At 37.0% G+C, this 4,878-nt stretch overlaps 1 protein-coding gene across 5 annotated transcripts in view; it reads left to right on the top strand.

The window, feature by feature from the left end:
- Positions 1-3,157: 3,157 nt before the first annotated feature.
- Positions 3,158-4,878, top strand: part of LOC137243348 (uncharacterized) — a 43,904-nt gene continuing 42,183 nt past the window's right edge. For 2 of the 5 annotated variants that reach the window (XM_067771048.1, XM_067771052.1), the window contains exon 1: positions 3,318-3,543. The gene's annotated coding sequence lies outside the window, so the exon portion shown is untranslated. Of the gene's footprint in view, positions 3,268-3,317; positions 3,544-4,878 lie in introns of those variants that run through there. The other 3 variants (XM_067771050.1, XM_067771051.1, XM_067771049.1) reach the window with 3 other exon arrangements.

The following is a 4,878-nucleotide window of genomic DNA, read 5'->3' as shown; positions in this document are numbered from 1 at the left end:
ATTGAGACGTCATAGAGAGTGCTGCCAGCGGAGCGTATATTAAGCCTTTAGGTTTCTAAAGCTGCCGCGAAACGCACAAATTTGCTTGATGGTTACCATAGCAACGGGTAGTTGTGTGCGTATCGGGTGACAGCTCCGCCACATAAGCAGTTTTTCATATAGATGAGTTTAACACATGCTTATGCATTATGAGTAGATTGCACGTATTTTTATGAAGAATGCTAGAATGAGCGACACTAGCCCGATCTGATATTGAAAAGTAGCCAACTCCCCAATTTTGTTCAAGCAAATCATAAGAAGAAGAATTTGACATTTGCTTTGGTTAAGGGTGTTGGCACACTTTGCAAGTGAATTATTTTGCCACTGGTTGGTAAATTTTCTACCATTTTTCACAATTAAAAACTGCAATATTACAATCGAATGCGAATCAAAATATGTTAGCAAGTATTTTTGTTGTATAGAGAGAATGTTAACAACAGTGCTTCGCGAAATTTTGTATGTGAATGGGCAAGGCGTAATAAACTTCAATTGCCAAGTCTGAAATTCCTTCATATTTACAAACGCAACATCTTGGTTGATTGTGGTGATGTTATTGGAATGCATAAGCTTGTGTTAAACGCATCTATATGAAAAATGTCATTGTGCCACCGCCTTGATTGTCGCTTGCCCGGCCACCACACAAGCAGAAAGCATCAAGCGCCATTTGTATTGAAAATTCGTAGCGTGCAGACGTAAACATGTTATCGGATGACGATTTTTTATTGCTTGTAAATTTTCATAAAAAATTTTCAATTTTCTTCTAAGAATTTTTTCGAGTATGCAGTTTTGTAGCTTATTCAATTTTAATATAATCTTGGCCACTAAGAACCGATCGGTTATCGGTAACCTTTTAACAGCTGATTCGACCAACCTTATGAGAATCAATGCAATCGATTATTGGTGCCGCTAAGGTCGTAACCGTATCGTAGCCAACCAAATGGGTTTTGGTTTACCGTCGTAACGATAAACAGCTGATTACGTTAGGGATACGGATACAGCGATACGACATACGGCACCAATGACTCCAGCTTAGTGCTTGTCAACCACGTCGGTCACGATCAAATGGACCAGCTGTCAAGCAAAAAAATCTAAAAATTTTGATTTTCATCAACGCGAAGCCGACAACAAATACGTGTGACCACGACATCGCCCGATACGCACACAACTACCCGTTGCTACGGCAACCATCAAGCAAATTTATGAGTTGCCCGGCAGCTTAAGCCACTTTTCCCCGTGTTCCAATGGTACATGAACCAGATACGGGTAGAGATTTAACATGCAAATGCAACAATAGCTGTGGTTTTTTTTTTACATCTATAGACGTTTACGCTTAAACTTTATACTTATAACAGCGGAAATTCCAAATTTCCAATTTCCGCTTTCGGATTCGTGATCCTGGGTCCAAAGCGCGTCTTTTGACACCTCTTCCGATATTTTTGGACGAGTTTCAGCAGTTTACCCTAAAGTAAAGAATTACCCGCATACAACTTGTCCTACTAAATTTCAATACGCATTATACTCAGATGTAACTGAAATGTGTGTCTATGTTTCAACTCAACACTAATTCTATGTTTCACCTCTAAAAATGGTATATATCCACTATTCATCGCAACTGATTCAGCTTTATGTTATACATTATGGCCACCAGAGGCTTGTATCTCAGATTTTAGGTGCACCCTGTTCTGTAGCTAGTTATTTAACCACTGCCGCTAGATGGGTCTTCTAAGCATTATATAAGCGAGGATAAGCGTTTTTTTTACGCGCAAACTTAAACGGGTAATGTGATCCATATGGTTCACATTGTTGTTGCATTTGCATGTTATATCTCTATCCGTATCTGGTTCATGTACCATTGGAACCTGAGGACTGTTATTTGATGCATCATTGTGCGCTGACAGATAAGTAGATTGCATGTATTTGCATGGAAAGCGGCAAAAAGTGAATCACCAGCACCATCTGACATGCTTAAGTAGCCTACTTCCAACTTTTGTTGCAAGAAAAGCATAAGAAGTTGAAATTAATTGCATTTGCAGGTGTAATGTTTTTCCACTCGTTTGGTACGTTCTAACATTTTTTAGCAAGTATTTTTCTTGTATAGTTAAATTGTTTATAAAAGTGCTGTGCAAAATTTGTTTATGTGAATGGGCAAGCCGAAATCAATTTCAACTAATAAGTCTGAAGTTCTGTTATATTTATAAAGGCAAAACCTTGTGCGATCGTGACTATGTTCGCTTCTGCATCAAATTCATGAGCATGAGAAATTTCATTATGACGCGGCCACAAATTCCAAAATGGTTTTCGGCTTCAGAGAGTGTATGTGACTACTTTCTAGATTCGATGATCCTAGGATCCTAAGTCTTCGTCTCGCGACTGCATCTGCAGTCTCATCTTCGCGATCACAGAATCGACAGAGGCTACTAGACGATATGCCCAATTTATGCATATGGCTCTTTAGCCTGCAGTGTCCTGTGAGTATGTCTGTTAAAATCCTAAGGCTACTTTTTGGGAGGTTAATCATAGCTTTATATCGCTTTGGGTTGTACCCTCCTATTAGTGCCTTTGCCTGCCGAAGTCCTGGACTTTCACGCCAGTGTTGTTCTCTGAGGCACGCCTCTTTTTGTCTAAACTCTTCCCTTATTGTATGTGACCCTATTGGCATGATGGGCTCAGGTCCTATTGGCTTTTTGGCCGCTGCCAATTCTAATCAGGCTACCCAGAGACTTTTTTACATATAACAAAATTATCTTAATTTTCGTATTTAAGACCTAGTTTACATATGACTATCTTCATTTTGGTACTTAGCTCCTAATCGTTAATTATATAACTAGATTTGGCATATAAATTTTTCCCGTCGATAATCGGTAATTATGAACAAATTTTTGACCATGGTGGTTCTTATCATAACTTATCCTCTTTGCTGCAATTGGAAGGAACTACACTCTGGAGCTGAAACTTTTTATATTAAAAAAATGGTATCTGGGACATATAGATAGAATTCTAAGGAACTTTTAAAAGTTTGCAGTGACGTTGTTACGCCAGACCGACTGAATGGATTCGGATGAAATTTGACACAGTGATAGACAACCGTTTTAAAGAATCTACTGCAGTGATTCGAAGGCAGCTATGTATGAAACAACCCTTTAAAATATGCATGCCGAACTTGTCAGAATGGGGGAAAACGTCAACGGGATGAGAACACCGGAATATTCCTATCATCATGCGTAAAAGGTACGCTCTTTTGTCCGAAAATAAAATGACAGTTATTGGTTGTTGGTAAACGCTGCTAAATGTATACGAAGTAAATGGTGTCAAAAGTTTTTAAAGACGTTTGTCAAATTTTGTAGTGAAAAAATTAAAAGAAACGCAGTACTTTCATTATTTTCCAAATAAAGATTAATAATATGTGAAATACTATAATCATTATATTGAAAGTTTATTATGGATATGCTTTAAGTATGCTGAAATAAGTAATATCGAAATTTTGAGCTAAAAATAATAATACAGGTGTATAATAACTTATTAACTTTATCTCTTAAATGCCTCCCATAGTTTCTCACTAAATATTGCAAACATTTTTATATATTTTAAGGCAATTTTATTACATACATTCACCACACATTTGTAGCCAGTGTACCTTTTTTTTTTTGAAAATTTAGTAACTGCACATTCGGTGTACTTTTAATTGCACCTAGGTTGTGTAGAAATCAATAATGGCGGCGTAGCCCTTTGTCACAAGTAAGCATCCTTTACCTTTCAACTTCTAAATCTATGCTTTGGGAAGCAAACTGGAAACAGCTTATATGCACGTAGTACACACGGCATTAATATATTATTAAGATTTGCTATATGTGAATATGACCTAATATAAAAAAGTGGTTTCCCTAAAAGTATGCAACATTATTTGTTCCATGTTGGTTTGTTTGCTAGTTTTGTAAAAGTACGTTACACTTGTTTACAACAACAATAAACCGAAAACAATTGTAGAATGATTTTCGCAATGTGTAAGATCAAGGTTTTCCTCTGTGCCTGCTTGCGAACAGTGCATGGATAATATCGAAGAATATCATATTGGTATTTTACACCAGGTTCATCGGAAAACTGTTTTGCAAGAAATATATTACCTTTTTACCACTCTATAATAGCTTTGTTTTTTTTTACATCTATCTACGTTTACGCTTAGGCCCGGTTTTTCAGTACAAGTTCAAGTCAGTTTGTCAGCTAAACTACGCTTAACCTTATTCTGCAGTTTGTTAGTCTACTTTAACTCAAGTTTAAGCTGAGCTTAAGCGGTCGATCTGGCTGGGTTAAACTCTAGTTAACCTACCGGTGATTTCCGTTCGTTCGAAATGGCGTCTAATATACCCAACAAGCATTTGGGCTTGAGTACCATTAGAGCTCATGTTGATAACTAGGCATACTTCTAAAATCTCAAGAGTTGTTTCGAAACAGTGGCTCAACTCGAGAATCATAGTGTACTCAGTAAAAGAGTTGATTTTTTATAAATCAAAAAATGCTATTACTTAAGTTGTCAAATTTAATTACCAACTTGTGGTTCTTTAACTGGACTCAAATCTAAGATTCCATACTACAGTTTTTCCACGAAAATAAAATGATATATATATAATTTAAAAAATTAATAAATGTGACACGCTAACCTCCGAAGAGATTTTAGACAGAGCTTCTCTTCCAATTTGCGTCGTGCTCCTTTTAATTTTTACTACAAATTGGCCGGACGGGACCTACTTGTTTTATGCCGACTCCGAACGGCATCTGCAAGGCAGATTAGTTTTCACTGAGAGCTTTTCATGGCAGAAATACAAACGGAGTGCTTGTGAGACA

Source organism: Eurosta solidaginis, chromosome 3 (genome assembly GCF_040869045.1).
Source record: "Eurosta solidaginis isolate ZX-2024a chromosome 3, ASM4086904v1, whole genome shotgun sequence".
NCBI lineage: Eukaryota > Metazoa > Arthropoda > Insecta > Diptera > Tephritidae > Eurosta > Eurosta solidaginis.
The sequence above is the reverse complement of the archived record's forward strand: the minus strand, read 5'-3'. Positions and strand labels throughout refer to the sequence as shown.